The 26,803-nt window shown below is 56.3% G+C and overlaps 63 non-coding genes across 63 annotated transcripts; 16 read left to right on the forward strand and 47 right to left on the reverse strand.

The window, feature by feature from the left end:
• Positions 1-113: 113 nt before the first annotated feature.
• On the reverse strand, positions 114-185 carry Trnae-uuc (transfer RNA glutamic acid (anticodon UUC)). Its single transcript has one exon. It is a non-coding gene; the product is annotated as a tRNA-Glu (tRNA).
• Positions 186-485: 300 nt separating this feature from the next.
• Trnag-gcc (transfer RNA glycine (anticodon GCC)) lies at positions 486-556 on the reverse strand. The gene has a single exon. It is a non-coding gene; the product is annotated as a tRNA-Gly (tRNA).
• A 340-nt stretch (positions 557-896) lies between these two features.
• Trnag-ucc (transfer RNA glycine (anticodon UCC)) lies at positions 897-968 on the forward strand. Its single transcript has one exon. It is a non-coding gene; the product is annotated as a tRNA-Gly (tRNA).
• A 592-nt stretch (positions 969-1,560) lies between these two features.
• Positions 1,561-1,634, reverse strand: Trnai-aau (transfer RNA isoleucine (anticodon AAU)). The gene has a single exon. It is a non-coding gene; the product is annotated as a tRNA-Ile (tRNA).
• A 183-nt stretch (positions 1,635-1,817) lies between these two features.
• Positions 1,818-1,889, reverse strand: Trnae-uuc (transfer RNA glutamic acid (anticodon UUC)). The gene has a single exon. It is a non-coding gene; the product is annotated as a tRNA-Glu (tRNA).
• A 300-nt stretch (positions 1,890-2,189) lies between these two features.
• On the reverse strand, positions 2,190-2,260 carry Trnag-gcc (transfer RNA glycine (anticodon GCC)). The gene has a single exon. It is a non-coding gene; the product is annotated as a tRNA-Gly (tRNA).
• Positions 2,261-2,600: 340 nt separating this feature from the next.
• On the forward strand, positions 2,601-2,672 carry Trnag-ucc (transfer RNA glycine (anticodon UCC)). Its single transcript has one exon. It is a non-coding gene; the product is annotated as a tRNA-Gly (tRNA).
• A 592-nt stretch (positions 2,673-3,264) lies between these two features.
• Positions 3,265-3,338, reverse strand: Trnai-aau (transfer RNA isoleucine (anticodon AAU)). The gene has a single exon. It is a non-coding gene; the product is annotated as a tRNA-Ile (tRNA).
• A 183-nt stretch (positions 3,339-3,521) lies between these two features.
• On the reverse strand, positions 3,522-3,593 carry Trnae-uuc (transfer RNA glutamic acid (anticodon UUC)). Its single transcript has one exon. It is a non-coding gene; the product is annotated as a tRNA-Glu (tRNA).
• Positions 3,594-3,893: 300 nt separating this feature from the next.
• On the reverse strand, positions 3,894-3,964 carry Trnag-gcc (transfer RNA glycine (anticodon GCC)). The gene has a single exon. It is a non-coding gene; the product is annotated as a tRNA-Gly (tRNA).
• A 340-nt stretch (positions 3,965-4,304) lies between these two features.
• Trnag-ucc (transfer RNA glycine (anticodon UCC)) lies at positions 4,305-4,376 on the forward strand. Its single transcript has one exon. It is a non-coding gene; the product is annotated as a tRNA-Gly (tRNA).
• Positions 4,377-4,968: 592 nt separating this feature from the next.
• On the reverse strand, positions 4,969-5,042 carry Trnai-aau (transfer RNA isoleucine (anticodon AAU)). The gene has a single exon. It is a non-coding gene; the product is annotated as a tRNA-Ile (tRNA).
• Positions 5,043-5,225: 183 nt separating this feature from the next.
• Positions 5,226-5,297, reverse strand: Trnae-uuc (transfer RNA glutamic acid (anticodon UUC)). Its single transcript has one exon. It is a non-coding gene; the product is annotated as a tRNA-Glu (tRNA).
• A 300-nt stretch (positions 5,298-5,597) lies between these two features.
• Positions 5,598-5,668, reverse strand: Trnag-gcc (transfer RNA glycine (anticodon GCC)). The gene has a single exon. It is a non-coding gene; the product is annotated as a tRNA-Gly (tRNA).
• A 340-nt stretch (positions 5,669-6,008) lies between these two features.
• Trnag-ucc (transfer RNA glycine (anticodon UCC)) lies at positions 6,009-6,080 on the forward strand. Its single transcript has one exon. It is a non-coding gene; the product is annotated as a tRNA-Gly (tRNA).
• A 592-nt stretch (positions 6,081-6,672) lies between these two features.
• Trnai-aau (transfer RNA isoleucine (anticodon AAU)) lies at positions 6,673-6,746 on the reverse strand. Its single transcript has one exon. It is a non-coding gene; the product is annotated as a tRNA-Ile (tRNA).
• Positions 6,747-6,929: 183 nt separating this feature from the next.
• Positions 6,930-7,001, reverse strand: Trnae-uuc (transfer RNA glutamic acid (anticodon UUC)). The gene has a single exon. It is a non-coding gene; the product is annotated as a tRNA-Glu (tRNA).
• A 300-nt stretch (positions 7,002-7,301) lies between these two features.
• Trnag-gcc (transfer RNA glycine (anticodon GCC)) lies at positions 7,302-7,372 on the reverse strand. The gene has a single exon. It is a non-coding gene; the product is annotated as a tRNA-Gly (tRNA).
• A 340-nt stretch (positions 7,373-7,712) lies between these two features.
• Positions 7,713-7,784, forward strand: Trnag-ucc (transfer RNA glycine (anticodon UCC)). Its single transcript has one exon. It is a non-coding gene; the product is annotated as a tRNA-Gly (tRNA).
• Positions 7,785-8,376: 592 nt separating this feature from the next.
• Trnai-aau (transfer RNA isoleucine (anticodon AAU)) lies at positions 8,377-8,450 on the reverse strand. Its single transcript has one exon. It is a non-coding gene; the product is annotated as a tRNA-Ile (tRNA).
• A 183-nt stretch (positions 8,451-8,633) lies between these two features.
• Trnae-uuc (transfer RNA glutamic acid (anticodon UUC)) lies at positions 8,634-8,705 on the reverse strand. The gene has a single exon. It is a non-coding gene; the product is annotated as a tRNA-Glu (tRNA).
• A 300-nt stretch (positions 8,706-9,005) lies between these two features.
• On the reverse strand, positions 9,006-9,076 carry Trnag-gcc (transfer RNA glycine (anticodon GCC)). Its single transcript has one exon. It is a non-coding gene; the product is annotated as a tRNA-Gly (tRNA).
• Positions 9,077-9,416: 340 nt separating this feature from the next.
• Trnag-ucc (transfer RNA glycine (anticodon UCC)) lies at positions 9,417-9,488 on the forward strand. The gene has a single exon. It is a non-coding gene; the product is annotated as a tRNA-Gly (tRNA).
• Positions 9,489-10,080: 592 nt separating this feature from the next.
• Positions 10,081-10,154, reverse strand: Trnai-aau (transfer RNA isoleucine (anticodon AAU)). Its single transcript has one exon. It is a non-coding gene; the product is annotated as a tRNA-Ile (tRNA).
• Positions 10,155-10,337: 183 nt separating this feature from the next.
• On the reverse strand, positions 10,338-10,409 carry Trnae-uuc (transfer RNA glutamic acid (anticodon UUC)). The gene has a single exon. It is a non-coding gene; the product is annotated as a tRNA-Glu (tRNA).
• Positions 10,410-10,709: 300 nt separating this feature from the next.
• Trnag-gcc (transfer RNA glycine (anticodon GCC)) lies at positions 10,710-10,780 on the reverse strand. Its single transcript has one exon. It is a non-coding gene; the product is annotated as a tRNA-Gly (tRNA).
• Positions 10,781-11,120: 340 nt separating this feature from the next.
• On the forward strand, positions 11,121-11,192 carry Trnag-ucc (transfer RNA glycine (anticodon UCC)). The gene has a single exon. It is a non-coding gene; the product is annotated as a tRNA-Gly (tRNA).
• A 592-nt stretch (positions 11,193-11,784) lies between these two features.
• On the reverse strand, positions 11,785-11,858 carry Trnai-aau (transfer RNA isoleucine (anticodon AAU)). The gene has a single exon. It is a non-coding gene; the product is annotated as a tRNA-Ile (tRNA).
• A 183-nt stretch (positions 11,859-12,041) lies between these two features.
• On the reverse strand, positions 12,042-12,113 carry Trnae-uuc (transfer RNA glutamic acid (anticodon UUC)). The gene has a single exon. It is a non-coding gene; the product is annotated as a tRNA-Glu (tRNA).
• A 300-nt stretch (positions 12,114-12,413) lies between these two features.
• Positions 12,414-12,484, reverse strand: Trnag-gcc (transfer RNA glycine (anticodon GCC)). Its single transcript has one exon. It is a non-coding gene; the product is annotated as a tRNA-Gly (tRNA).
• A 340-nt stretch (positions 12,485-12,824) lies between these two features.
• On the forward strand, positions 12,825-12,896 carry Trnag-ucc (transfer RNA glycine (anticodon UCC)). Its single transcript has one exon. It is a non-coding gene; the product is annotated as a tRNA-Gly (tRNA).
• A 592-nt stretch (positions 12,897-13,488) lies between these two features.
• Positions 13,489-13,562, reverse strand: Trnai-aau (transfer RNA isoleucine (anticodon AAU)). Its single transcript has one exon. It is a non-coding gene; the product is annotated as a tRNA-Ile (tRNA).
• Positions 13,563-13,745: 183 nt separating this feature from the next.
• Trnae-uuc (transfer RNA glutamic acid (anticodon UUC)) lies at positions 13,746-13,817 on the reverse strand. The gene has a single exon. It is a non-coding gene; the product is annotated as a tRNA-Glu (tRNA).
• Positions 13,818-14,117: 300 nt separating this feature from the next.
• On the reverse strand, positions 14,118-14,188 carry Trnag-gcc (transfer RNA glycine (anticodon GCC)). The gene has a single exon. It is a non-coding gene; the product is annotated as a tRNA-Gly (tRNA).
• A 340-nt stretch (positions 14,189-14,528) lies between these two features.
• Trnag-ucc (transfer RNA glycine (anticodon UCC)) lies at positions 14,529-14,600 on the forward strand. The gene has a single exon. It is a non-coding gene; the product is annotated as a tRNA-Gly (tRNA).
• A 592-nt stretch (positions 14,601-15,192) lies between these two features.
• Trnai-aau (transfer RNA isoleucine (anticodon AAU)) lies at positions 15,193-15,266 on the reverse strand. Its single transcript has one exon. It is a non-coding gene; the product is annotated as a tRNA-Ile (tRNA).
• A 183-nt stretch (positions 15,267-15,449) lies between these two features.
• Positions 15,450-15,521, reverse strand: Trnae-uuc (transfer RNA glutamic acid (anticodon UUC)). The gene has a single exon. It is a non-coding gene; the product is annotated as a tRNA-Glu (tRNA).
• A 300-nt stretch (positions 15,522-15,821) lies between these two features.
• Trnag-gcc (transfer RNA glycine (anticodon GCC)) lies at positions 15,822-15,892 on the reverse strand. Its single transcript has one exon. It is a non-coding gene; the product is annotated as a tRNA-Gly (tRNA).
• A 340-nt stretch (positions 15,893-16,232) lies between these two features.
• Positions 16,233-16,304, forward strand: Trnag-ucc (transfer RNA glycine (anticodon UCC)). The gene has a single exon. It is a non-coding gene; the product is annotated as a tRNA-Gly (tRNA).
• A 592-nt stretch (positions 16,305-16,896) lies between these two features.
• Trnai-aau (transfer RNA isoleucine (anticodon AAU)) lies at positions 16,897-16,970 on the reverse strand. The gene has a single exon. It is a non-coding gene; the product is annotated as a tRNA-Ile (tRNA).
• A 183-nt stretch (positions 16,971-17,153) lies between these two features.
• Positions 17,154-17,225, reverse strand: Trnae-uuc (transfer RNA glutamic acid (anticodon UUC)). Its single transcript has one exon. It is a non-coding gene; the product is annotated as a tRNA-Glu (tRNA).
• A 300-nt stretch (positions 17,226-17,525) lies between these two features.
• On the reverse strand, positions 17,526-17,596 carry Trnag-gcc (transfer RNA glycine (anticodon GCC)). The gene has a single exon. It is a non-coding gene; the product is annotated as a tRNA-Gly (tRNA).
• Positions 17,597-17,936: 340 nt separating this feature from the next.
• Trnag-ucc (transfer RNA glycine (anticodon UCC)) lies at positions 17,937-18,008 on the forward strand. Its single transcript has one exon. It is a non-coding gene; the product is annotated as a tRNA-Gly (tRNA).
• Positions 18,009-18,600: 592 nt separating this feature from the next.
• Positions 18,601-18,674, reverse strand: Trnai-aau (transfer RNA isoleucine (anticodon AAU)). The gene has a single exon. It is a non-coding gene; the product is annotated as a tRNA-Ile (tRNA).
• Positions 18,675-18,857: 183 nt separating this feature from the next.
• Positions 18,858-18,929, reverse strand: Trnae-uuc (transfer RNA glutamic acid (anticodon UUC)). Its single transcript has one exon. It is a non-coding gene; the product is annotated as a tRNA-Glu (tRNA).
• A 300-nt stretch (positions 18,930-19,229) lies between these two features.
• Positions 19,230-19,300, reverse strand: Trnag-gcc (transfer RNA glycine (anticodon GCC)). The gene has a single exon. It is a non-coding gene; the product is annotated as a tRNA-Gly (tRNA).
• A 340-nt stretch (positions 19,301-19,640) lies between these two features.
• On the forward strand, positions 19,641-19,712 carry Trnag-ucc (transfer RNA glycine (anticodon UCC)). Its single transcript has one exon. It is a non-coding gene; the product is annotated as a tRNA-Gly (tRNA).
• A 592-nt stretch (positions 19,713-20,304) lies between these two features.
• Trnai-aau (transfer RNA isoleucine (anticodon AAU)) lies at positions 20,305-20,378 on the reverse strand. The gene has a single exon. It is a non-coding gene; the product is annotated as a tRNA-Ile (tRNA).
• Positions 20,379-20,561: 183 nt separating this feature from the next.
• On the reverse strand, positions 20,562-20,633 carry Trnae-uuc (transfer RNA glutamic acid (anticodon UUC)). The gene has a single exon. It is a non-coding gene; the product is annotated as a tRNA-Glu (tRNA).
• A 300-nt stretch (positions 20,634-20,933) lies between these two features.
• Trnag-gcc (transfer RNA glycine (anticodon GCC)) lies at positions 20,934-21,004 on the reverse strand. The gene has a single exon. It is a non-coding gene; the product is annotated as a tRNA-Gly (tRNA).
• Positions 21,005-21,344: 340 nt separating this feature from the next.
• Positions 21,345-21,416, forward strand: Trnag-ucc (transfer RNA glycine (anticodon UCC)). Its single transcript has one exon. It is a non-coding gene; the product is annotated as a tRNA-Gly (tRNA).
• Positions 21,417-22,008: 592 nt separating this feature from the next.
• On the reverse strand, positions 22,009-22,082 carry Trnai-aau (transfer RNA isoleucine (anticodon AAU)). Its single transcript has one exon. It is a non-coding gene; the product is annotated as a tRNA-Ile (tRNA).
• A 183-nt stretch (positions 22,083-22,265) lies between these two features.
• Trnae-uuc (transfer RNA glutamic acid (anticodon UUC)) lies at positions 22,266-22,337 on the reverse strand. Its single transcript has one exon. It is a non-coding gene; the product is annotated as a tRNA-Glu (tRNA).
• Positions 22,338-22,637: 300 nt separating this feature from the next.
• Positions 22,638-22,708, reverse strand: Trnag-gcc (transfer RNA glycine (anticodon GCC)). Its single transcript has one exon. It is a non-coding gene; the product is annotated as a tRNA-Gly (tRNA).
• A 340-nt stretch (positions 22,709-23,048) lies between these two features.
• Positions 23,049-23,120, forward strand: Trnag-ucc (transfer RNA glycine (anticodon UCC)). The gene has a single exon. It is a non-coding gene; the product is annotated as a tRNA-Gly (tRNA).
• Positions 23,121-23,713: 593 nt separating this feature from the next.
• Trnai-aau (transfer RNA isoleucine (anticodon AAU)) lies at positions 23,714-23,787 on the reverse strand. Its single transcript has one exon. It is a non-coding gene; the product is annotated as a tRNA-Ile (tRNA).
• Positions 23,788-23,970: 183 nt separating this feature from the next.
• On the reverse strand, positions 23,971-24,042 carry Trnae-uuc (transfer RNA glutamic acid (anticodon UUC)). The gene has a single exon. It is a non-coding gene; the product is annotated as a tRNA-Glu (tRNA).
• A 300-nt stretch (positions 24,043-24,342) lies between these two features.
• On the reverse strand, positions 24,343-24,413 carry Trnag-gcc (transfer RNA glycine (anticodon GCC)). The gene has a single exon. It is a non-coding gene; the product is annotated as a tRNA-Gly (tRNA).
• Positions 24,414-24,753: 340 nt separating this feature from the next.
• Trnag-ucc (transfer RNA glycine (anticodon UCC)) lies at positions 24,754-24,825 on the forward strand. The gene has a single exon. It is a non-coding gene; the product is annotated as a tRNA-Gly (tRNA).
• A 592-nt stretch (positions 24,826-25,417) lies between these two features.
• On the reverse strand, positions 25,418-25,491 carry Trnai-aau (transfer RNA isoleucine (anticodon AAU)). Its single transcript has one exon. It is a non-coding gene; the product is annotated as a tRNA-Ile (tRNA).
• Positions 25,492-25,675: 184 nt separating this feature from the next.
• Trnae-uuc (transfer RNA glutamic acid (anticodon UUC)) lies at positions 25,676-25,747 on the reverse strand. The gene has a single exon. It is a non-coding gene; the product is annotated as a tRNA-Glu (tRNA).
• A 301-nt stretch (positions 25,748-26,048) lies between these two features.
• Trnag-gcc (transfer RNA glycine (anticodon GCC)) lies at positions 26,049-26,119 on the reverse strand. The gene has a single exon. It is a non-coding gene; the product is annotated as a tRNA-Gly (tRNA).
• Positions 26,120-26,459: 340 nt separating this feature from the next.
• On the forward strand, positions 26,460-26,531 carry Trnag-ucc (transfer RNA glycine (anticodon UCC)). Its single transcript has one exon. It is a non-coding gene; the product is annotated as a tRNA-Gly (tRNA).
• Positions 26,532-26,803: the final 272 nt, after the last annotated feature.

A 26,803-nucleotide genomic window follows, 5' to 3' on the forward strand; every position in this document is an offset into this window, starting at 1 on the left:
ACCGTGTGTCTGCTCCGCTCGTCCATGTTCTGCTGGCGGTCATGAAACAGTAGCTGTATTGCGAGCAGCACGCACAGCTGAAACTTGAGACGATTCGTGTGGAAAAAATTCCGTTCCGGTACCGGGAATCGAACCAGGGCCTCCTGGGTGAAAGCCAGGTATCCTAGCCACTAGACCACACCGGATTTGGGCGTTCGTTCGACGGATCGGATGGTCTCTCGCACATTTCGTGCCGAGTCCCGCGTCGGCACCCTTCTCTCTTTGCGAGCGTCTTTGCGCATACAGACTGGCAAGGCGCGCACCTCAAAAGTCTCAGAGCAATGCTTTTGGCTTCTTGCTCTACTGGGAGAAGAGGAAAAGGAAAGCTGTGGGGAACCGCGCGTGCTGCGTTCTCGGTTCTTCTCAAGGGAATCCCGCTATACATTCTTGTGGATCGTGCATCTCAAGCGCGCAAGTCACACGGCACCGCGGGAAAAGCAAAATGATGCATCGGCCGGGAATCGAACCCGGGCCGCCCGCGTGGCAGGCGAGCATTCTACCACTGAACCACCGATGCTGAGGCCAGTAGCAATCTTACGCTGCTTCCCGAGCAGGTGTCTCGAGATAAAGTGGGACTGCCGTCAAGCGCCGTAGCATTCTGTCGAGAAAATGCTGCAGACGCTGAATCCTGCACTGTACTGCCTAAAAATGCCGCCAGAAGACGGTCCTCTGCGTCTTCTTGCGTCGCCGGCGCCGACGCTTGCCAAAGGGTGCGAAATGTGCATGGATACGCCGTCCGAATGCATCCGCATGTGCTCCCCTAGCCTACCTCGTAATGCGCCTAGGGCTACGATCACCATCGGCCGCTGCCGACTGGCGGGAAGCCGTCACAGCGCGGCGTGGGGGCGCCGGGTTGTGCGGTGGTGGTGTAATGGTCAGCATAGTTGCCTTCCAAGCAGTTGATCCGGGTTCGATTCCCGGCCACCGCAGCAGGCTTTTAATTTTGCGTATGAGTACTTTCGCCACGCGCCGTTAAATTAATGTTTTTTCTCCCTCTTACTCGCTACAGACCAGCCTACAGTATGTCTCGACTTGTCTCGACTTTGCTCAGCTGACGCGAGAGCTGACGCTCTCCAGTCGGCCTATATCAACACGACAAGCACGAGAAACGACTGAGAGAGGCAAGGAGAGGCGAGGCGCTGGACACACAGCACGCCGCTTCATTACACGGTGGCGTCTCCCTGACTGAATCGGGCTGCAGCTGCGAAAAGAAAGGAGAAAGAAAAATAGGAAGCAAAATTGCCAACAGTACCCTGTGTTCCCATGCGGTCACCCGCCCAAGCAGTGACAAGGGCCAAAGTTGTTACACGTCGGCAATCGGACATTTTCTTTCATTTTCTCTTTGCCGTATGAGAACCAGCGTATTCAACATAGTGTGGCCATTGCCGAGCGGACGCTGTAGCGCTTCCCGACAAGTCGGGTTCGGATCCTCTGTCAACGTCCACGCAGGGCGATGATCTTTTGGTCATCACACTCGCCAGCTGAAATCGGCGCTGCCCTTTCGTAGTAGTAAAAGCGTACTAGCCCGTGGGGGGATCGAACCCACGACCTTCGCGTTATTAGCACGACGCTCTAACCAACTGAGCTAACGGGCCTCGACGCGGACGGTTGCTCAGCCCTACGCTGGAAACACGTGGCATGAAGCCACACGCCACTTCTAGGGTCACCGTGTGTCTGCTCCGCTCGTCCATGTTCTGCTGGCGGTCATGAAACAGTAGCTGTATTGCGAGCAGCACGCACAGCTGAAACTTGAGACGATTCGTGTGGAAAAAATTCCGTTCCGGTACCGGGAATCGAACCAGGGCCTCCTGGGTGAAAGCCAGGTATCCTAGCCACTAGACCACACCGGATTTGGGCGTTCGTTCGACGGATCGGATGGTCTCTCGCACATTTCGTGCCGAGTCCCGCGTCGGCACCCTTCTCTCTTTGCGAGCGTCTTTGCGCATACAGACTGGCAAGGCGCGCACCTCAAAAGTCTCAGAGCAATGCTTTTGGCTTCTTGCTCTACTGGGAGAAGAGGAAAAGGAAAGCTGTGGGGAACCGCGCGTGCTGCGTTCTCGGTTCTTCTCAAGGGAATCCCGCTATACATTCTTGTGGATCGTGCATCTCAAGCGCGCAAGTCACACGGCACCGCGGGAAAAGCAAAATGATGCATCGGCCGGGAATCGAACCCGGGCCGCCCGCGTGGCAGGCGAGCATTCTACCACTGAACCACCGATGCTGAGGCCAGTAGCAATCTTACGCTGCTTCCCGAGCAGGTGTCTCGAGATAAAGTGGGACTGCCGTCAAGCGCCGTAGCATTCTGTCGAGAAAATGCTGCAGACGCTGAATCCTGCACTGTACTGCCTAAAAATGCCGCCAGAAGACGGTCCTCTGCGTCTTCTTGCGTCGCCGGCGCCGACGCTTGCCAAAGGGTGCGAAATGTGCATGGATACGCCGTCCGAATGCATCCGCATGTGCTCCCCTAGCCTACCTCGTAATGCGCCTAGGGCTACGATCACCATCGGCCGCTGCCGACTGGCGGGAAGCCGTCACAGCGCGGCGTGGGGGCGCCGGGTTGTGCGGTGGTGGTGTAATGGTCAGCATAGTTGCCTTCCAAGCAGTTGATCCGGGTTCGATTCCCGGCCACCGCAGCAGGCTTTTAATTTTGCGTATGAGTACTTTCGCCACGCGCCGTTAAATTAATGTTTTTTCTCCCTCTTACTCGCTACAGACCAGCCTACAGTATGTCTCGACTTGTCTCGACTTTGCTCAGCTGACGCGAGAGCTGACGCTCTCCAGTCGGCCTATATCAACACGACAAGCACGAGAAACGACTGAGAGAGGCAAGGAGAGGCGAGGCGCTGGACACACAGCACGCCGCTTCATTACACGGTGGCGTCTCCCTGACTGAATCGGGCTGCAGCTGCGAAAAGAAAGGAGAAAGAAAAATAGGAAGCAAAATTGCCAACAGTACCCTGTGTTCCCATGCGGTCACCCGCCCAAGCAGTGACAAGGGCCAAAGTTGTTACACGTCGGCAATCGGACATTTTCTTTCATTTTCTCTTTGCCGTATGAGAACCAGCGTATTCAACATAGTGTGGCCATTGCCGAGCGGACGCTGTAGCGCTTCCCGACAAGTCGGGTTCGGATCCTCTGTCAACGTCCACGCAGGGCGATGATCTTTTGGTCATCACACTCGCCAGCTGAAATCGGCGCTGCCCTTTCGTAGTAGTAAAAGCGTACTGGCCCGTGGGGGGATCGAACCCACGACCTTCGCGTTATTAGCACGACGCTCTAACCAACTGAGCTAACGGGCCTCGACGCGGACGGTTGCTCAGCCCTACGCTGGAAACACGTGGCATGAAGCCACACGCCACTTCTAGGGTCACCGTGTGTCTGCTCCGCTCGTCCATGTTCTGCTGGCGGTCATGAAACAGTAGCTGTATTGCGAGCAGCACGCACAGCTGAAACTTGAGACGATTCGTGTGGAAAAAATTCCGTTCCGGTACCGGGAATCGAACCAGGGCCTCCTGGGTGAAAGCCAGGTATCCTAGCCACTAGACCACACCGGATTTGGGCGTTCGTTCGACGGATCGGATGGTCTCTCGCACATTTCGTGCCGAGTCCCGCGTCGGCACCCTTCTCTCTTTGCGAGCGTCTTTGCGCATACAGACTGGCAAGGCGCGCACCTCAAAAGTCTCAGAGCAATGCTTTTGGCTTCTTGCTCTACTGGGAGAAGAGGAAAAGGAAAGCTGTGGGGAACCGCGCGTGCTGCGTTCTCGGTTCTTCTCAAGGGAATCCCGCTATACATTCTTGTGGATCGTGCATCTCAAGCGCGCAAGTCACACGGCACCGCGGGAAAAGCAAAATGATGCATCGGCCGGGAATCGAACCCGGGCCGCCCGCGTGGCAGGCGAGCATTCTACCACTGAACCACCGATGCTGAGGCCAGTAGCAATCTTACGCTGCTTCCCGAGCAGGTGTCTCGAGATAAAGTGGGACTGCCGTCAAGCGCCGTAGCATTCTGTCGAGAAAATGCTGCAGACGCTGAATCCTGCACTGTACTGCCTAAAAATGCCGCCAGAAGACGGTCCTCTGCGTCTTCTTGCGTCGCCGGCGCCGACGCTTGCCAAAGGGTGCGAAATGTGCATGGATACGCCGTCCGAATGCATCCGCATGTGCTCCCCTAGCCTACCTCGTAATGCGCCTAGGGCTACGATCACCATCGGCCGCTGCCGACTGGCGGGAAGCCGTCACAGCGCGGCGTGGGGGCGCCGGGTTGTGCGGTGGTGGTGTAATGGTCAGCATAGTTGCCTTCCAAGCAGTTGATCCGGGTTCGATTCCCGGCCACCGCAGCAGGCTTTTAATTTTGCGTATGAGTACTTTCGCCACGCGCCGTTAAATTAATGTTTTTTCTCCCTCTTACTCGCTACAGACCAGCCTACAGTATGTCTCGACTTGTCTCGACTTTGCTCAGCTGACGCGAGAGCTGACGCTCTCCAGTCGGCCTATATCAACACGACAAGCACGAGAAACGACTGAGAGAGGCAAGGAGAGGCGAGGCGCTGGACACACAGCACGCCGCTTCATTACACGGTGGCGTCTCCCTGACTGAATCGGGCTGCAGCTGCGAAAAGAAAGGAGAAAGAAAAATAGGAAGCAAAATTGCCAACAGTACCCTGTGTTCCCATGCGGTCACCCGCCCAAGCAGTGACAAGGGCCAAAGTTGTTACACGTCGGCAATCGGACATTTTCTTTCATTTTCTCTTTGCCGTATGAGAACCAGCGTATTCAACATAGTGTGGCCATTGCCGAGCGGACGCTGTAGCGCTTCCCGACAAGTCGGGTTCGGATCCTCTGTCAACGTCCACGCAGGGCGATGATCTTTTGGTCATCACACTCGCCAGCTGAAATCGGCGCTGCCCTTTCGTAGTAGTAAAAGCGTACTAGCCCGTGGGGGGATCGAACCCACGACCTTCGCGTTATTAGCACGACGCTCTAACCAACTGAGCTAACGGGCCTCGACGCGGACGGTTGCTCAGCCCTACGCTGGAAACACGTGGCATGAAGCCACACGCCACTTCTAGGGTCACCGTGTGTCTGCTCCGCTCGTCCATGTTCTGCTGGCGGTCATGAAACAGTAGCTGTATTGCGAGCAGCACGCACAGCTGAAACTTGAGACGATTCGTGTGGAAAAAATTCCGTTCCGGTACCGGGAATCGAACCAGGGCCTCCTGGGTGAAAGCCAGGTATCCTAGCCACTAGACCACACCGGATTTGGGCGTTCGTTCGACGGATCGGATGGTCTCTCGCACATTTCGTGCCGAGTCCCGCGTCGGCACCCTTCTCTCTTTGCGAGCGTCTTTGCGCATACAGACTGGCAAGGCGCGCACCTCAAAAGTCTCAGAGCAATGCTTTTGGCTTCTTGCTCTACTGGGAGAAGAGGAAAAGGAAAGCTGTGGGGAACCGCGCGTGCTGCGTTCTCGGTTCTTCTCAAGGGAATCCCGCTATACATTCTTGTGGATCGTGCATCTCAAGCGCGCAAGTCACACGGCACCGCGGGAAAAGCAAAATGATGCATCGGCCGGGAATCGAACCCGGGCCGCCCGCGTGGCAGGCGAGCATTCTACCACTGAACCACCGATGCTGAGGCCAGTAGCAATCTTACGCTGCTTCCCGAGCAGGTGTCTCGAGATAAAGTGGGACTGCCGTCAAGCGCCGTAGCATTCTGTCGAGAAAATGCTGCAGACGCTGAATCCTGCACTGTACTGCCTAAAAATGCCGCCAGAAGACGGTCCTCTGCGTCTTCTTGCGTCGCCGGCGCCGACGCTTGCCAAAGGGTGCGAAATGTGCATGGATACGCCGTCCGAATGCATCCGCATGTGCTCCCCTAGCCTACCTCGTAATGCGCCTAGGGCTACGATCACCATCGGCCGCTGCCGACTGGCGGGAAGCCGTCACAGCGCGGCGTGGGGGCGCCGGGTTGTGCGGTGGTGGTGTAATGGTCAGCATAGTTGCCTTCCAAGCAGTTGATCCGGGTTCGATTCCCGGCCACCGCAGCAGGCTTTTAATTTTGCGTATGAGTACTTTCGCCACGCGCCGTTAAATTAATGTTTTTTCTCCCTCTTACTCGCTACAGACCAGCCTACAGTATGTCTCGACTTGTCTCGACTTTGCTCAGCTGACGCGAGAGCTGACGCTCTCCAGTCGGCCTATATCAACACGACAAGCACGAGAAACGACTGAGAGAGGCAAGGAGAGGCGAGGCGCTGGACACACAGCACGCCGCTTCATTACACGGTGGCGTCTCCCTGACTGAATCGGGCTGCAGCTGCGAAAAGAAAGGAGAAAGAAAAATAGGAAGCAAAATTGCCAACAGTACCCTGTGTTCCCATGCGGTCACCCGCCCAAGCAGTGACAAGGGCCAAAGTTGTTACACGTCGGCAATCGGACATTTTCTTTCATTTTCTCTTTGCCGTATGAGAACCAGCGTATTCAACATAGTGTGGCCATTGCCGAGCGGACGCTGTAGCGCTTCCCGACAAGTCGGGTTCGGATCCTCTGTCAACGTCCACGCAGGGCGATGATCTTTTGGTCATCACACTCGCCAGCTGAAATCGGCGCTGCCCTTTCGTACTAGTAAAAGCGTACTGGCCCGTGGGGGGATCGAACCCACGACCTTCGCGTTATTAGCACGACGCTCTAACCAACTGAGCTAACGGGCCTCGACGCGGACGGTTGCTCAGCCCTACGCTGGAAACACGTGGCATGAAGCCACACGCCACTTCTAGGGTCACCGTGTGTCTGCTCCGCTCGTCCATGTTCTGCTGGCGGTCATGAAACAGTAGCTGTATTGCGAGCAGCACGCACAGCTGAAACTTGAGACGATTCGTGTGGAAAAAATTCCGTTCCGGTACCGGGAATCGAACCAGGGCCTCCTGGGTGAAAGCCAGGTATCCTAGCCACTAGACCACACCGGATTTGGGCGTTCGTTCGACGGATCGGATGGTCTCTCGCACATTTCGTGCCGAGTCCCGCGTCGGCACCCTTCTCTCTTTGCGAGCGTCTTTGCGCATACAGACTGGCAAGGCGCGCACCTCAAAAGTCTCAGAGCAATGCTTTTGGCTTCTTGCTCTACTGGGAGAAGAGGAAAAGGAAAGCTGTGGGGAACCGCGCGTGCTGCGTTCTCGGTTCTTCTCAAGGGAATCCCGCTATACATTCTTGTGGATCGTGCATCTCAAGCGCGCAAGTCACACGGCACCGCGGGAAAAGCAAAATGATGCATCGGCCGGGAATCGAACCCGGGCCGCCCGCGTGGCAGGCGAGCATTCTACCACTGAACCACCGATGATGAGGCCAGTAGCAATCTTACGCTGCTTCCCGAGCAGGTGTCTCGAGATAAAGTGGGACTGCCGTCAAGCGCCGTAGCATTCTGTCGAGAAAATGCTGCAGACGCTGAATCCTGCACTGTACTGCCTAAAAATGCCGCCAGAAGACGGTCCTCTGCGTCTTCTTGCGTCGCCGGCGCCGACGCTTGCCAAAGGGTGCGAAATGTGCATGGATACGCCGTCCGAATGCATCCGCATGTGCTCCCCTAGCCTACCTCGTAATGCGCCTAGGGCTACGATCACCATCGGCCGCTGCCGACTGGCGGGAAGCCGTCACAGCGCGGCGTGGGGGCGCCGGGTTGTGCGGTGGTGGTGTAATGGTCAGCATAGTTGCCTTCCAAGCAGTTGATCCGGGTTCGATTCCCGGCCACCGCAGCAGGCTTTTAATTTTGCGTATGAGTACTTTCGCCACGCGCCGTTAAATTAATGTTTTTTCTCCCTCTTACTCGCTACAGACCAGCCTACAGTATGTCTCGACTTGTCTCGACTTTGCTCAGCTGACGCGAGAGCTGACGCTCTCCAGTCGGCCTATATCAACACGACAAGCACGAGAAACGACTGAGAGAGGCAAGGAGAGGCGAGGCGCTGGACACACAGCACGCCGCTTCATTACACGGTGGCGTCTCCCTGACTGAATCGGGCTGCAGCTGCGAAAAGAAAGGAGAAAGAAAAATAGGAAGCAAAATTGCCAACAGTACCCTGTGTTCCCATGCGGTCACCCGCCCAAGCAGTGACAAGGGCCAAAGTTGTTACACGTCGGCAATCGGACATTTTCTTTCATTTTCTCTTTGCCGTATGAGAACCAGCGTATTCAACATAGTGTGGCCATTGCCGAGCGGACGCTGTAGCGCTTCCCGACAAGTCGGGTTCGGATCCTCTGTCAACGTCCACGCAGGGCGATGATCTTTTGGTCATCACACTCGCCAGCTGAAATCGGCGCTGCCCTTTCGTAGTAGTAAAAGCGTACTGGCCCGTGGGGGGATCGAACCCACGACCTTCGCGTTATTAGCACGACGCTCTAACCAACTGAGCTAACGGGCCTCGACGCGGACGGTTGCTCAGCCCTACGCTGGAAACACGTGGCATGAAGCCACACGCCACTTCTAGGGTCACCGTGTGTCTGCTCCGCTCGTCCATGTTCTGCTGGCGGTCATGAAACAGTAGCTGTATTGCGAGCAGCACGCACAGCTGAAACTTGAGACGATTCGTGTGGAAAAAATTCCGTTCCGGTACCGGGAATCGAACCAGGGCCTCCTGGGTGAAAGCCAGGTATCCTAGCCACTAGACCACACCGGATTTGGGCGTTCGTTCGACGGATCGGATGGTCTCTCGCACATTTCGTGCCGAGTCCCGCGTCGGCACCCTTCTCTCTTTGCGAGCGTCTTTGCGCATACAGACTGGCAAGGCGCGCACCTCAAAAGTCTCAGAGCAATGCTTTTGGCTTCTTGCTCTACTGGGAGAAGAGGAAAAGGAAAGCTGTGGGGAACCGCGCGTGCTGCGTTCTCGGTTCTTCTCAAGGGAATCCCGCTATACATTCTTGTGGATCGTGCATCTCAAGCGCGCAAGTCACACGGCACCGCGGGAAAAGCAAAATGATGCATCGGCCGGGAATCGAACCCGGGCCGCCCGCGTGGCAGGCGAGCATTCTACCACTGAACCACCGATGCTGAGGCCAGTAGCAATCTTACGCTGCTTCCCGAGCAGGTGTCTCGAGATAAAGTGGGACTGCCGTCAAGCGCCGTAGCATTCTGTCGAGAAAATGCTGCAGACGCTGAATCCTGCACTGTACTGCCTAAAAATGCCGCCAGAAGACGGTCCTCTGCGTCTTCTTGCGTCGCCGGCGCCGACGCTTGCCAAAGGGTGCGAAATGTGCATGGATACGCCGTCCGAATGCATCCGCATGTGCTCCCCTAGCCTACCTCGTAATGCGCCTAGGGCTACGATCACCATCGGCCGCTGCCGACTGGCGGGAAGCCGTCACAGCGCGGCGTGGGGGCGCCGGGTTGTGCGGTGGTGGTGTAATGGTCAGCATAGTTGCCTTCCAAGCAGTTGATCCGGGTTCGATTCCCGGCCACCGCAGCAGGCTTTTAATTTTGCGTATGAGTACTTTCGCCACGCGCCGTTAAATTAATGTTTTTTCTCCCTCTTACTCGCTACAGACCAGCCTACAGTATGTCTCGACTTGTCTCGACTTTGCTCAGCTGACGCGAGAGCTGACGCTCTCCAGTCGGCCTATATCAACACGACAAGCACGAGAAACGACTGAGAGAGGCAAGGAGAGGCGAGGCGCTGGACACACAGCACGCCGCTTCATTACACGGTGGCGTCTCCCTGACTGAATCGGGCTGCAGCTGCGAAAAGAAAGGAGAAAGAAAAATAGGAAGCAAAATTGCCAACAGTACCCTGTGTTCCCATGCGGTCACCCGCCCAAGCAGTGACAAGGGCCAAAGTTGTTACACGTCGGCAATCGGACATTTTCTTTCATTTTCTCTTTGCCGTATGAGAACCAGCGTATTCAACATAGTGTGGCCATTGCCGAGCGGACGCTGTAGCGCTTCCCGACAAGTCGGGTTCGGATCCTCTGTCAACGTCCACGCAGGGCGATGATCTTTTGGTCATCACACTCGCCAGCTGAAATCGGCGCTGCCCTTTCGTAGTAGTAAAAGCGTACTAGCCCGTGGGGGGATCGAACCCACGACCTTCGCGTTATTAGCACGACGCTCTAACCAACTGAGCTAACGGGCCTCGACGCGGACGGTTGCTCAGCCCTACGCTGGAAACACGTGGCATGAAGCCACACGCCACTTCTAGGGTCACCGTGTGTCTGCTCCGCTCGTCCATGTTCTGCTGGCGGTCATGAAACAGTAGCTGTATTGCGAGCAGCACGCACAGCTGAAACTTGAGACGATTCGTGTGGAAAAAATTCCGTTCCGGTACCGGGAATCGAACCAGGGCCTCCTGGGTGAAAGCCAGGTATCCTAGCCACTAGACCACACCGGATTTGGGCGTTCGTTCGACGGATCGGATGGTCTCTCGCACATTTCGTGCCGAGTCCCGCGTCGGCACCCTTCTCTCTTTGCGAGCGTCTTTGCGCATACAGACTGGCAAGGCGCGCACCTCAAAAGTCTCAGAGCAATGCTTTTGGCTTCTTGCTCTACTGGGAGAAGAGGAAAAGGAAAGCTGTGGGGAACCGCGCGTGCTGCGTTCTCGGTTCTTCTCAAGGGAATCCCGCTATACATTCTTGTGGATCGTGCATCTCAAGCGCGCAAGTCACACGGCACCGCGGGAAAAGCAAAATGATGCATCGGCCGGGAATCGAACCCGGGCCGCCCGCGTGGCAGGCGAGCATTCTACCACTGAACCACCGATGCTGAGGCCAGTAGCAATCTTACGCTGCTTCCCGAGCAGGTGTCTCGAGATAAAGTGGGACTGCCGTCAAGCGCCGTAGCATTCTGTCGAGAAAATGCTGCAGACGCTGAATCCTGCACTGTACTGCCTAAAAATGCCGCCAGAAGACGGTCCTCTGCGTCTTCTTGCGTCGCCGGCGCCGACGCTTGCCAAAGGGTGCGAAATGTGCATGGATACGCCGTCCGAATGCATCCGCATGTGCTCCCCTAGCCTACCTCGTAATGCGCCTAGGGCTACGATCACCATCGGCCGCTGCCGACTGGCGGGAAGCCGTCACAGCGCGGCGTGGGGGCGCCGGGTTGTGCGGTGGTGGTGTAATGGTCAGCATAGTTGCCTTCCAAGCAGTTGATCCGGGTTCGATTCCCGGCCACCGCAGCAGGCTTTTAATTTTGCGTATGAGTACTTTCGCCACGCGCCGTTAAATTAATGTTTTTTCTCCCTCTTACTCGCTACAGACCAGCCTACAGTATGTCTCGACTTGTCTCGACTTTGCTCAGCTGACGCGAGAGCTGACGCTCTCCAGTCGGCCTATATCAACACGACAAGCACGAGAAACGACTGAGAGAGGCAAGGAGAGGCGAGGCGCTGGACACACAGCACGCCGCTTCATTACACGGTGGCGTCTCCCTGACTGAATCGGGCTGCAGCTGCGAAAAGAAAGGAGAAAGAAAAATAGGAAGCAAAATTGCCAACAGTACCCTGTGTTCCCATGCGGTCACCCGCCCAAGCAGTGACAAGGGCCAAAGTTGTTACACGTCGGCAATCGGACATTTTCTTTCATTTTCTCTTTGCCGTATGAGAACCAGCGTATTCAACATAGTGTGGCCATTGCCGAGCGGACGCTGTAGCGCTTCCCGACAAGTCGGGTTCGGATCCTCTGTCAACGTCCACGCAGGGCGATGATCTTTTGGTCATCACACTCGCCAGCTGAAATCGGCGCTGCCCTTTCGTAGTAGTAAAAGCGTACTAGCCCGTGGGGGGATCGAACCCACGACCTTCGCGTTATTAGCACGACGCTCTAACCAACTGAGCTAACGGGCCTCGACGCGGACGGTTGCTCAGCCCTACGCTGGAAACACGTGGCATGAAGCCACACGCCACTTCTAGGGTCACCGTGTGTCTGCTCCGCTCGTCCATGTTCTGCTGGCGGTCATGAAACAGTAGCTGTATTGCGAGCAGCACGCACAGCTGAAACTTGAGACGATTCGTGTGGAAAAAATTCCGTTCCGGTACCGGGAATCGAACCAGGGCCTCCTGGGTGAAAGCCAGGTATCCTAGCCACTAGACCACACCGGATTTGGGCGTTCGTTCGACGGATCGGATGGTCTCTCGCACATTTCGTGCCGAGTCCCGCGTCGGCACCCTTCTCTCTTTGCGAGCGTCTTTGCGCATACAGACTGGCAAGGCGCGCACCTCAAAAGTCTCAGAGCAATGCTTTTGGCTTCTTGCTCTACTGGGAGAAGAGGAAAAGGAAAGCTGTGGGGAACCGCGCGTGCTGCGTTCTCGGTTCTTCTCAAGGGAATCCCGCTATACATTCTTGTGGATCGTGCATCTCAAGCGCGCAAGTCACACGGCACCGCGGGAAAAGCAAAATGATGCATCGGCCGGGAATCGAACCCGGGCCGCCCGCGTGGCAGGCGAGCATTCTACCACTGAACCACCGATGCTGATGCCAGTAGCAATCTTACGCTGCTTCCCGAGCAGGTGTCTCGAGATAAAGTGGGACTGCCGTCAAGCGCCGTAGCATTCTGTCGAGAAAATGCTGCAGACGCTGAATCCTGCACTGTACTGCCTAAAAATGCCGCCAGAAGGCGGTCCTCTGCGTCTTCTTGCGTCGCCGGCGCCGACGCTTGCCAAAGGGTGCGAAATGTGCATGGATACGCCGTCCGAATGCATCCGCATGTGCTCCCCTAGCCTACCTCGTAATGCGCCTAGGGCTACGATCACCATCGGCCGCTGCCGACTGGCGGGAAGCCGTCACAGCGCGGCGTGGGGGCGCCGGGTTGTGCGGTGGTGGTGTAATGGTCAGCATAGTTGCCTTCCAAGCAGTTGATCCGGGTTCGATTCCCGGCCACCGCAGCAGGCTTTTAATTTTGCGTATGAGTACTTTCGCCACGCGCCGTTAAATTAATGTTTTTTCTCCCTCTTACTCGCTACAGACCAGCCTACAGTATGTCTCGACTTGTCTCGACTTTGCTCAGCTGACGCGAGAGCTGACGCTCTCCAGTCGGCCTATATCAACACGACAAGCACGAGAAACGACTGAGAGAGGCAAGGAGAGGCGAGGCGCTGGACACACAGCACGCCGCTTCATTACACGGTGGCGTCTCCCTGACTGAATCGGGCTGCAGCTGCGAAAAGAAAGGAGAAAGAAAAATAGGAAGCAAAATTGCCAACAGTACCCTGTGTTCCCATGCGGTCACCCGCCCAAGCAGTGACAAGGGCCAAAGTTGTTACACGTCGGCAATCGGACATTTTCTTTCATTTTCTCTTTGCCGTATGAGAACCAGCGTATTCAACATAGTGTGGCCATTGCCGAGCGGACGCTGTAGCGCTTCCCGACAAGTCGGGTTCGGATCCTCTGTCAACGTCCACGCAGGGCGATGATCTTTTGGTCATCACACTCGCCAGCTGAAATCGGCGCTGCCCTTTCGTAGTAGTAAAAGCGTACTGGCCCGTGGGGGGATCGAACCCACGACCTTCGCGTTATTAGCACGACGCTCTAACCAACTGAGCTAACGGGCCTCGACGCGGACGGTTGCTCAGCCCTACGCTGGAAACACGTGGCATGAAGCCACACGCCACTTCTAGGGTCACCGTGTGTCTGCTCCGCTCGTCCATGTTCTGCTGGCGGTCATGAAACAGTAGCTGTATTGCGAGCAGCACGCACAGCTGAAACTTGAGACGATTCGTGTGGAAAAAATTCCGTTCCGGTACCGGGAATCGAACCAGGGCCTCCTGGGTGAAAGCCAGGTATCCTAGCCACTAGACCACACCGGATTTGGGCGTTCGTTCGACGGATCGGATGGTCTCTCGCACATTTCGTGCCGAGTCCCGCGTCGGCACCCTTCTCTCTTTGCGAGCGTCTTTGCGCATACAGACTGGCAAGGCGCGCACCTCAAAAGTCTCAGAGCAATGCTTTTGGCTTCTTGCTCTACTGGGAGAAGAGGAAAAGGAAAGCTGTGGGGAACCGCGCGTGCTGCGTTCTCGGTTCTTCTCAAGGGAATCCCGCTATACATTCTTGTGGATCGTGCATCTCAAGCGCGCAAGTCACACGGCACCGCGGGAAAAGCAAAATGATGCATCGGCCGGGAATCGAACCCGGGCCGCCCGCGTGGCAGGCGAGCATTCTACCACTGAACCACCGATGCTGAGGCCAGTAGCAATCTTACGCTGCTTCCCGAGCAGGTGTCTCGAGATAAAGTGGGACTGCCGTCAAGCGCCGTAGCATTCTGTCGAGAAAATGCTGCAGACGCTGAATCCTGCACTGTACTGCCTAAAAATGCCGCCAGAAGGCGGTCCTCTGCGTCTTCTTGCGTCGCCGGCGCCGACGCTTGCCAAAGGGTGCGAAATGTGCATGGATACGCCGTCCGAATGCATCCGCATGTGCTCCCCTAGCCTACCTCGTAATGCGCCTAGGGCTACGATCACCATCGGCCGCTGCCGACTGGCGGGAAGCCGTCACAGCGCGGCGTGGGGGCGCCGGGTTGTGCGGTGGTGGTGTAATGGTCAGCATAGTTGCCTTCCAAGCAGTTGATCCGGGTTCGATTCCCGGCCACCGCAGCAGGCTTTTAATTTTGCGTATGAGTACTTTCGCCACGCGCCGTTAAATTAATGTTTTTTCTCCCTCTTACTCGCTACAGACCAGCCTACAGTATGTCTCGACTTGTCTCGACTTTGCTCAGCTGACGCGAGAGCTGACGCTCTCCAGTCGGCCTATATCAACACGACAAGCACGAGAAACGACTGAGAGAGGCAAGGAGAGGCGAGGCGCTGGACACACAGCACGCCGCTTCATTACACGGTGGCGTCTCCCTGACTGAATCGGGCTGCAGCTGCGAAAAGAAAGGAGAAAGAAAAATAGGAAGCAAAATTGCCAACAGTACCCTGTGTTCCCATGCGGTCACCCGCCCAAGCAGTGACAAGGGCCAAAGTTGTTACACGTCGGCAATCGGACATTTTCTTTCATTTTCTCTTTGCCGTATGAGAACCAGCGTATTCAACATAGTGTGGCCATTGCCGAGCGGACGCTGTAGCGCTTCCCGACAAGTCGGGTTCGGATCCTCTGTCAACGTCCACGCAGGGCGATGATCTTTTGGTCATCACACTCGCCAGCTGAAATCGGCGCTGCCCTTTCGTAGTAGTAAAAGCGTACTGGCCCGTGGGGGGATCGAACCCACGACCTTCGCGTTATTAGCACGACGCTCTAACCAACTGAGCTAACGGGCCTCGACGCGGACGGTTGCTCAGCCCTACGCTGGAAACACGTGGCATGAAGCCACACGCCACTTCTAGGGTCACCGTGTGTCTGCTCCGCTCGTCCATGTTCTGCTGGCGGTCATGAAACAGTAGCTGTATTGCGAGCAGCACGCACAGCTGAAACTTGAGACGATTCGTGTGGAAAAAATTCCGTTCCGGTACCGGGAATCGAACCAGGGCCTCCTGGGTGAAAGCCAGGTATCCTAGCCACTAGACCACACCGGATTTGGGCGTTCGTTCGACGGATCGGATGGTCTCTCGCACATTTCGTGCCGAGTCCCGCGTCGGCACCCTTCTCTCTTTGCGAGCGTCTTTGCGCATACAGACTGGCAAGGCGCGCACCTCAAAAGTCTCAGAGCAATGCTTTTGGCTTCTTGCTCTACTGGGAGAAGAGGAAAAGGAAAGCTGTGGGGAACCGCGCGTGCTGCGTTCTCGGTTCTTCTCAAGGGAATCCCGCTATACATTCTTGTGGATCGTGCATCTCAAGCGCGCAAGTCACACGGCACCGCGGGAAAAGCAAAATGATGCATCGGCCGGGAATCGAACCCGGGCCGCCCGCGTGGCAGGCGAGCATTCTACCACTGAACCACCGATGCTGATGCCAGTAGCAATCTTACGCTGCTTCCCGAGCAGGTGTCTCGAGATAAAGTGGGACTGCCGTCAAGCGCCGTAGCATTCTGTCGAGAAAATGCTGCAGACGCTGAATCCTGCACTGTACTGCCTAAAAATGCCGCCAGAAGGCGGTCCTCTGCGTCTTCTTGCGTCGCCGGCGCCGACGCTTGCCAAAGGGTGCGAAATGTGCATGGATACGCCGTCCGAATGCATCCGCATGTGCTCCCCTAGCCTACCTCGTAATGCGCCTAGGGCTACGATCACCATCGGCCGCTGCCGACTGGCGGGAAGCCGTCACAGCGCGGCGTGGGGGCGCCGGGTTGTGCGGTGGTGGTGTAATGGTCAGCATAGTTGCCTTCCAAGCAGTTGATCCGGGTTCGATTCCCGGCCACCGCAGCAGGCTTTTAATTTTGCGTATGAGTACTTTCGCCACGCGCCGTTAAATTAATGTTTTTTCTCCCTCTTACTCGCTACAGACCAGCCTACAGTATGTCTCGACTTGTCTCGACTTTGCTCAGCTGACGCGAGAGCTGACGCTCTCCAGTCGGCCTATATCAACACGACAAGCACGAGAAACGACTGAGAGAGGCAAGGAGAGGCGAGGCGCTGGACACACAGCACGCCGCTTCATTACACGGTGGCGTCTCCCTGACTGAATCGGGCTGCAGCTGCGAAAAGAAAGGAGAAAGAAAAATAGGAAGCAAAATTGCCAACAGTACCCTGTGTTCCCATGCGGTCACCCGCCCAAGCAGTGACAAGGGCCAAAGTTGTTACACGTCGGCAATCGGACATTTTCTTTCATTTTCTCTTTGCCGTATGAGAACCAGCGTATTCAACATAGTGTGGCCATTGCCGAGCGGACGCTGTAGCGCTTCCCGACAAGTCGGGTTCGGATCCTCTGTCAACGTCCACGCAGGGCGATGATCTTTTGGTCATCACACTCGCCAGCTGAAATCGGCGCTGCCCTTTCGTAGTAGTAAAAGCGTACTGGCCCGTGGGGGGATCGAACCCACGACCTTCGCGTTATTAGCACGACGCTCTAACCAACTGAGCTAACGGGCCTCGACGCGGACGGTTGCTCAGCCCTACGCTGGAAACACGTGGCATGAAGCCACACGCCACTTCTAGGGTCACCGTGTGTCTGCTCCGCTCGTCCATGTTCTGCTGGCGGTCATGAAACAGTAGCTGTATTGCGAGCAGCACGCACAGCTGAAACTTGAGACGATTCGTGTGGAAAAAATTCCGTTCCGGTACCGGGAATCGAACCAGGGCCTCCTGGGTGAAAGCCAGGTATCCTAGCCACTAGACCACACCGGATTTGGGCGTTCGTTCGACGGATCGGATGGTCTCTCGCACATTTCGTGCCGAGTCCCGCGTCGGCACCCTTCTCTCTTTGCGAGCGTCTTTGCGCATACAGACTGGCAAGGCGCGCACCTCAAAAGTCTCAGAGCAATGCTTTTGGCTTCTTGCTCTACTGGGAGAAGAGGAAAAGGAAAGCTGTGGGGAACCGCGCGTGCTGCGTTCTCGGTTCTTCTCAAGGGAATCCCGCTATACATTCTTGTGGATCGTGCATCTCAAGCGCGCAAGTCACACGGCACCGCGGGAAAAGCAAAATGATGCATCGGCCGGGAATCGAACCCGGGCCGCCCGCGTGGCAGGCGAGCATTCTACCACTGAACCACCGATGCTGAGGCCAGTAGCAATCTTACGCTGCTTCCCGAGCAGGTGTCTCGAGATAAAGTGGGACTGCCGTCAAGCGCCGTAGCATTCTGTCGAGAAAATGCTGCAGACGCTGAATCCTGCACTGTACTGCCTAAAAATGCCGCCAGAAGACGGTCCTCTGCGTCTTCTTGCGTCGCCGGCGCCGACGCTTGCCAAAGGGTGCGAAATGTGCATGGATACGCCGTCCGAATGCATCCGCATGTGCTCCCCTAGCCTACCTCGTAATGCGCCTAGGGCTACGATCACCATCGGCCGCTGCCGACTGGCGGGAAGCCGTCACAGCGCGGCGTGGGGGCGCCGGGTTGTGCGGTGGTGGTGTAATGGTCAGCATAGTTGCCTTCCAAGCAGTTGATCCGGGTTCGATTCCCGGCCACCGCAGCAGGCTTTTAATTTTGCGTATGAGTACTTTCGCCACGCGCCGTTAAATTAATGTTTTTTCTCCCTCTTACTCGCTACAGACCAGCCTACAGTATGTCTCGACTTGTCTCGACTTTGCTCAGCTGACGCGAGAGCTGACGCTCTCCAGTCGGCCTATATCAACACGACAAGCACGAGAAACGACTGAGAGAGGCAAGGAGAGGCGAGGCGCTGGACACACAGCACGCCGCTTCATTACACGGTGGCGTCTCCCTGACTGAATCGGGCTGCAGCTGCGAAAAGAAAGGAGAAAGAAAAATAGGAAGCAAAATTGCCAACAGTACCCTGTGTTCCCATGCGGTCACCCGCCCAAGCAGTGACAAGGGCCAAAGTTGTTACACGTCGGCAATCGGACATTTTCTTTCATTTTCTCTTTGCCGTATGAGAACCAGCGTATTCAACATAGTGTGGCCATTGCCGAGCGGACGCTGTAGCGCTTCCCGACAAGTCGGGTTCGGATCCTCTGTCAACGTCCACGCAGGGCGATGATCTTTTGGTCATCACACTCGCCAGCTGAAATCGGCGCTGCCCTTTCGTAGTAGTAAAAGCGTACTAGCCCGTGGGGGGATCGAACCCACGACCTTCGCGTTATTAGCACGACGCTCTAACCAACTGAGCTAACGGGCCTCGACGCGGACGGTTGCTCAGCCCTACGCTGGAAACACGTGGCATGAAGCCACACGCCACTTCTAGGGTCACCGTGTGTCTGCTCCGCTCGTCCATGTTCTGCTGGCGGTCATGAAACAGTAGCTGTATTGCGAGCAGCACGCACAGCTGAAACTTGAGACGATTCGTGTGGAAAAAATTCCGTTCCGGTACCGGGAATCGAACCAGGGCCTCCTGGGTGAAAGCCAGGTATCCTAGCCACTAGACCACACCGGATTTGGGCGTTCGTTCGACGGATCGGATGGTCTCTCGCACATTTCGTGCCGAGTCCCGCGTCGGCACCCTTCTCTCTTTGCGAGCGTCTTTGCGCATACAGACTGGCAAGGCGCGCACCTCAAAAGTCTCAGAGCAATGCTTTTGGCTTCTTGCTCTACTGGGAGAAGAGGAAAAGGAAAGCTGTGGGGAACCGCGCGTGCTGCGTTCTCGGTTCTTCTCAAGGGAATCCCGCTATACATTCTTGTGGATCGTGCATCTCAAGCGCGCAAGTCACACGGCACCGCGGGAAAAGCAAAATGATGCATCGGCCGGGAATCGAACCCGGGCCGCCCGCGTGGCAGGCGAGCATTCTACCACTGAACCACCGATGCTGAGGCCAGTAGCAATCTTACGCTGCTTCCCGAGCAGGTGTCTCGAGATAAAGTGGGACTGCCGTCAAGCGCCGTAGCATTCTGTCGAGAAAATGCTGCAGACGCTGAATCCTGCACTGTACTGCCTAAAAATGCCGCCAGAAGACGGTCCTCTGCGTCTTCTTGCGTCGCCGGCGCCGACGCTTGCCAAAGGGTGCGAAATGTGCATGGATACGCCGTCCGAATGCATCCGCATGTGCTCCCCTAGCCTACCTCGTAATGCGCCTAGGGCTACGATCACCATCGGCCGCTGCCGACTGGCGGGAAGCCGTCACAGCGCGGCGTGGGGGCGCCGGGTTGTGCGGTGGTGGTGTAATGGTCAGCATAGTTGCCTTCCAAGCAGTTGATCCGGGTTCGATTCCCGGCCACCGCAGCAGGCTTTTAATTTTGCGTATGAGTACTTTCGCCACGCGCCGTTAAATTAATGTTTTTTCTCCCTCTTACTCGCTACAGACCAGCCTACAGTATGTCTCGACTTGTCTCGACTTTGCTCAGCTGACGCGAGAGCTGACGCTCTCCAGTCGGCCTATATCAACACGACAAGCACGAGAAACGACTGAGAGAGGCAAGGAGAGGCGAGGCGCTGGACACACAGCACGCCGCTTCATTACACGGTGGCGTCTCCCTGACTGAATCGGGCTGCAGCTGCGAAAAGAAAGGAGAAAGAAAAATAGGAAGCAAAATTGCCAACAGTACCCTGTGTTCCCATGCGGTCACCCGCCCAAGCAGTGACAAGGGCCAAAGTTGTTACACGTCGGCAATCGGACATTTTCTTTCATTTTCTCTTTGCCGTATGAGAACCAGCGTATTCAACATAGTGTGGCCATTGCCGAGCGGACGCTGTAGCGCTTCCCGACAAGTCGGGTTCGGATCCTCTGTCAACGTCCACGCAGGGCGATGATCTTTTGGTCATCACACTCGCCAGCTGAAATCGGCGCTGCCCTTTCGTAGTAGTAAAAGCGTACTAGCCCGTGGGGGGATCGAACCCACGACCTTCGCGTTATTAGCACGACGCTCTAACCAACTGAGCTAACGGGCCTCGACGCGGACGGTTGCTCAGCCCTACGCTGGAAACACGTGGCATGAAGCCACACGCCACTTCTAGGGTCACCGTGTGTCTGCTCCGCTCGTCCATGTTCTGCTGGCGGTCATGAAACAGTAGCTGTATTGCGAGCAGCACGCACAGCTGAAACTTGAGACGATTTGTGTGGAAAAAATTCCGTTCCGGTACCGGGAATCGAACCAGGGCCTCCTGGGTGAAAGCCAGGTATCCTAGCCACTAGACCACACCGGATTTGGGCGTTCGTTCGACGGATCGGATGGTCTCTCGCACATTTCGTGCCGAGTCCCGCGTCGGCACCCTTCTCTCTTTGCGAGCGTCTTTGCGCATACAGACTGGCAAGGCGCGCACCTCAAAAGTCTCAGAGCAATGCTTTTGGCTTCTTGCTCTACTGGGAGAAGAGGAAAAGGAAAGCTGTGGGGAACCGCGCGTGCTGCGTTCTCGGTTCTTCTCAAGGGAATCCCGCTATACATTCTTGTGGATCGTGCATCTCAAGCGCGCAAGTCACACGGCACCGCGGGAAAAGCAAAATGATGCATCGGCCGGGAATCGAACCCGGGCCGCCCGCGTGGCAGGCGAGCATTCTACCACTGAACCACCGATGCTGAGGCCAGTAGCAATCTTACGCTGCTTCCCGAGCAGGTGTCTCGAGATAAAGTGGGACTGCCGTCAAGCGCCGTAGCATTCTGTCGAGAAAATGCTGCAGACGCTGAATCCTGCACTGTACTGCCTAAAAATGCCGCCAGAAGACGGTCCTCTGCGTCTTCTTGCGTCGCCGGCGCCGACGCTTGCCAAAGGGTGCGAAATGTGCATGGATACGCCGTCCGAATGCATCCGCATGTGCTCCCCTAGCCTACCTCGTAATGCGCCTAGGGCTACGATCACCATCGGCCGCTGCCGACTGGCGGGAAGCCGTCACAGCGCGGCGTGGGGGCGCCGGGTTGTGCGGTGGTGGTGTAATGGTCAGCATAGTTGCCTTCCAAGCAGTTGATCCGGGTTCGATTCCCGGCCACCGCAGCAGGCTTTTAATTTTGCGTATGAGTACTTTCGCCACGCGCCGTTAAATTAATGTTTTTTCTCCCTCTTACTCGCTACAGACCAGCCTACAGTATGTCTCGACTTGTCTCGACTTTGCTCAGCTGACGCGAGAGCTGACGCTCTCCAGTCGGCCTATATCAACACGACAAGCACGAGAAACGACTGAGAGAGGCAAGGAGAGGCGAGGCGCTGGACACACAGCACGCCGCTTCATTACACGGTGGCGTCTCCCTGACTGAATCGGGCTGCAGCTGCGAAAAGAAAGGAGAAAGAAAAATAGGAAGCAAAATTGCCAACAGTACCCTGTGTTCCCATGCGGTCACCCGCCCAAGCAGTGACAAGGGCCAAAGTTGTTACACGTCGGCAATCGGACATTTTCTTTCATTTTCTCTTTGCCGTATGAGAACCAGCGTATTCAACATAGTGTGGCCATTGCCGAGCGGACGCTGTAGCGCTTCCCGACAAGTCGGGTTCGGATCCTCTGTCAACGTCCACGCAGGGCGATGATCTTTTGGTCATCACACTCGCCAGCTGAAATCGGCGCTGCCCTTTCGTAGTAGTAAAAGCGTACTAGCCCGTGGGGGGATCGAACCCACGACCTTCGCGTTATTAGCACGACGCTCTAACCAACTGAGCTAACGGGCCTCGACGCGGACGGTTGCTCAGCCCTACGCTGGAAACACGTGGCATGAAGCCACACGCCACTTCTAGGGTCACCGTGTGTCTGCTCCGCTCGTCCATGTTCTGCTGGCGGTCATGAAACAGTAGCTGTATTGCGAGCAGCACGCACAGCTGAAACTTGAGACGATTCGTGTGGAAAAAATTCCGTTCCGGTACCGGGAATCGAACCAGGGCCTCCTGGGTGAAAGCCAGGTATCCTAGCCACTAGACCACACCGGATTTGGGCGTTCGTTCGACGGATCGGATGGTCTCTCGCACATTTCGTGCCGAGTCCCGCGTCGGCACCCTTCTCTCTTTGCGAGCGTCTTTGCGCATACAGACTGGCAAGGCGCGCACCTCAAAAGTCTCAGAGCAATGCTTTTGGCTTCTTGCTCTACTGGGAGAAGAGGAAAAGGAAAGCTGTGGGGAACCGCGCGTGCTGCGTTCTCGGTTCTTCTCAAGGGAATCCCGCTATACATTCTTGTGGATCGTGCATCTCAAGCGCGCAAGTCACACGGCACCGCGGGAAAAGCAAAATGATGCATCGGCCGGGAATCGAACCCGGGCCGCCCGCGTGGCAGGCGAGCATTCTACCACTGAACCACCGATGCTGAGGCCAGTAGCAATCTTACGCTGCTTCCCGAGCAGGTGTCTCGAGATAAAGTGGGACTGCCGTCAAGCGCCGTAGCATTCTGTCGAGAAAATGCTGCAGACGCTGAATCCTGCACTGTACTGCCTAAAAATGCCGCCAGAAGACGGTCCTCTGCGTCTTCTTGCGTCGCCGGCGCCGACGCTTGCCAAAGGGTGCGAAATGTGCATGGATACGCCGTCCGAATGCATCCGCATGTGCTCCCCTAGCCTACCTCGTAATGCGCCTAGGGCTACGATCACCATCGGCCGCTGCCGACTGGCGGGAAGCCGTCACAGCGCGGCGTGGGGGCGCCGGGTTGTGCGGTGGTGGTGTAATGGTCAGCATAGTTGCCTTCCAAGCAGTTGATCCGGGTTCGATTCCCGGCCACCGCAGCAGGCTTTTAATTTTGCGTATGAGTACTTTCGCCACGCGCCGTTAAATTAATGTTTTTTCTCCCTCTTACTCGCTACAGACCAGCCTACAGTATGTCTCGACTTGTCTCGACTTTGCTCAGCTGACGCGAGAGCTGACGCTCTCCAGTCGGCCTATATCAACACGACAAGCACGAGAAACGACTGAGAGAGGCAAGGAGAGGCGAGGCGCTGGACACACAGCACGCCGCTTCATTACACGGTGGCGTCTCCCTGACTGAATCGGGCTGCAAGCTGCGAAAAGAAAGGAGAAAGAAAAATAGGAAGCAAAATTGCCAACAGTACCCTGTGTTCCCATGCGGTCACCCGCCCAAGCAGTGACAAGGGCCAAAGTTGTTACACGTCGGCAATCGGACATTTTCTTTCATTTTCTCTTTGCCGTATGAGAACCAGCGTATTCAACATAGTGTGGCCATTGCCGAGCGGACGCTGTAGCGCTTCCCGACAAGTCGGGTTCGGATCCTCTGTCAACGTCCACGCAGGGCGATGATCTTTTGGTCATCACACTCGCCAGCTGAAATCGGCGCTGCCCTTTCGTAGTAGTAAAAGCGTACTAGCCCGTGGGGGGATCGAACCCACGACCTTCGCGTTATTAGCACGACGCTCTAACCAACTGAGCTAACGGGCCTCGACGCGGACGGTTGCTCAGCCCTACGCTGGAAACACGTGGCATGAAGCCACACGCCACTTCTAGGGTCACCGTGTGTCTGCTCCGCTCGTCCATGTTCTGCTGGCGGTCATGAAACAGTAGCTGTATTGCGAGCAGCACGCACAGCTGAAACTTGAGACGATTCGTGTGGAAAAAATTCCGTTCCGGTACCGGGAATCGAACCAGGGCCTCCTGGGTGAAAGCCAGGTATCCTAGCCACTAGACCACACCGGATTTGGGCGTTCGTTCGACGGATCGGATGGTCTCTCGCACATTTCGTGCCGAGTCCCGCGTCGGCACCCTTCTCTCTTTGCGAGCGTCTTTGCGCATACAGACTGGCAAGGCGCGCACCTCAAAAGTCTCAGAGCAATGCTTTTGGCTTCTTGCTCTACTGGGAGAAGAGGAAAAGGAAAGCTGTGGGGAACCGCGCGTGCTGCGTTCTCGGTTCTTCTCAAGGGAATCCCGCTATACATTCTTGTGGATCGTGCATCTCAAGCGCGCAAGTCACACGGCACCGCGGGAAAAGCAAAATGATGCATCGGCCGGGAATCGAACCCGGGCCGCCCGCGTGGCAGGCGAGCATTCTACCACTGAACCACCGATGCTGAGGCCAGTAGCAATCTTACGCTGCTTCCCGAGCAGGTGTCTCGAGATAAAGTGGGACTGCCGTCAAGCGCCGTAGCATTCTGTCGAGAAAATGCTGCAGACGCTGAATCCTGCACTGTACTGCCTAAAAATGCCGCCAGAAGACGGTCCTCTGCGTCTTCTTGCGTCGCCGGCGCCGACGCTTGCCAAAGGGTGCGAAATGTGCATGGATACGCCGTCCGAATGCATCCGCATGTGCTCCCCTAGCCTACCTCGTAATGCGCCTAGGGCTACGATCACCATCGGCCGCTGCCGACTGGCGGGAAGCCGTCACAGCGCGGCGTGGGGGCGCCGGGTTGTGCGGTGGTGGTGTAATGGTCAGCATAGTTGCCTTCCAAGCAGTTGATCCGGGTTCGATTCCCGGCCACCGCAGCAGGCCTTTAATTTTGCGTATGAGTACTTTCGCCACGCGCCGTTAAATTAATGTTTTTTCTCCCTCTTACTCGCTACAGACCAGCCTACAGTATGTCTCGACTTGTCTCGACTTTGCTCAGCTGACGCGAGAGCTGACGCTCTCCAGTCGGCCTATATCAACACGACAAGCACGAGAAACGACTGAGAGAGGCAAGGAGAGGCGAGGCGCTGGACACACAGCACGCCGCTTCATTACACGGTGGCGTCTCCCTGACTGAATCGGGCTGCAGCTGCGAAAAGAAAGGAGAAAGAAAAATAGGAAGCAAAATTGCCAACAGTACCCTGTGTTCCCATGCGGTCACCCGCCCAAGCAGTGACAAGGGCCAAAGTTGTTACACGTCGGCAATCGGACATTTTCTTTCATTTTCTCTTTGCCGTATGAGAACCAGCGTATTCAACATAGTGTGGCCATTGCCGAGCGGACGCTGTAGCGCTTCCCGACAAGTCGGGTTCGGATCCTCTGTCAACGTCCACGCAGGGCGATGATCTTTTGGTCATCACACTCGCCAGCTGAAATCGGCGCTGCCCTTTCGTAGTAGTAAAAGCGTACTAGCCCGTGGGGGGATCGAACCCACGACCTTCGCGTTATTAGCACGACGCTCTAACCAACTGAGCTAACGGGCCTCGACGCGGACGGTTGCTCAGCCCTACGCTGGAAACACGTGGCATGAAGCCACACGCCACTTCTAGGGTCACCGTGTGTCTGCTCCGCTCGTCCATGTTCTGCTGGCGGTCATGAAACAGTAGCTGTATTGCGAGCAGCACGCACAGCTGAAACTTGAGACGATTCGTGTGGAAAAAAATTCCGTTCCGGTACCGGGAATCGAACCAGGGCCTCCTGGGTGAAAGCCAGGTATCCTAGCCACTAGACCACACCGGATTTGGGCGTTCGTTCGACGGATCGGATGGTCTCTCGCACATTTCGTGCCGAGTCCCCGCGTCGGCACCCTTCTCTCTTTGCGAGCGTCTTTGCGCATACAGACTGGCAAGGCGCGCACCTCAAAAGTCTCAGAGCAATGCTTTTGGCTTCTTGCTCTACTGGGAGAAGAGGAAAAGGAAAGCTGTGGGGAACCGCGCGTGCTGCGTTCTCGGTTCTTCTCAAGGGAATCCCGCTATACATTCTTGTGGATCGTGCATCTCAAGCGCGCAAGTCACACGGCACCGCGGGAAAAGCAAAATGATGCATCGGCCGGGAATCGAACCCGGGCCGCCCGCGTGGCAGGCGAGCATTCTACCACTGAACCACCGATGCTGATGCCAGTAGCAATCTTACGCTGCTTCCCGAGCAGGTGTCTCGAGATAAAGTGGGACTGCCGTCAAGCGCCGTAGCATTCTGTCGAGAAAATGCTGCAGACGCTGAATCCTGCACTGTACTGCCTAAAAATGCCGCCAGAAGGCGGTCCTCTGCGTCTTCTTGCGTCGCCGGCGCCGACGCTTGCCAAAGGGTGCGAAATGTGCATGGATACGCCGTCCGAATGCATCCGCATGTGCTCCCCTAGCCTACCTCGTAATGCGCCTAGGGCTACGATCACCATCGGCCGCTGCCGACTGGCGGGAAGCCGTCACAGCGCGGCGTGGGGGCGCCGGGTTGTGCGGTGGTGGTGTAATGGTCAGCATAGTTGCCTTCCAAGCAGTTGATCCGGGTTCGATTCCCGGCCACCGCAGCAGGCTTTTAATTTTGCGTATGAGTACTTTCGCCACGCGCCGTTAAATTAATGTTTTTTCTCCCTCTTACTCGCTACAGACCAGCCTACAGTATGTCTCGACTTGTCTCGACTTTGCTCAGCTGACGCGAGAGCTGACGCTCTCCAGTCGGCCTATATCAACACGACAAGCACGAGAAACGACTGAGAGAGGCAAGGAGAGGCGAGGCGCTGGACACACAGCACGCCGCTTCATTACACGGTGGCGTCTCCCTGACTGAATCGGGCTGCAG

This window comes from Schistocerca cancellata, chromosome 2, assembly GCF_023864275.1.
Source record: "Schistocerca cancellata isolate TAMUIC-IGC-003103 chromosome 2, iqSchCanc2.1, whole genome shotgun sequence".
Lineage (NCBI taxonomy): Eukaryota > Metazoa > Arthropoda > Insecta > Orthoptera > Acrididae > Schistocerca > Schistocerca cancellata.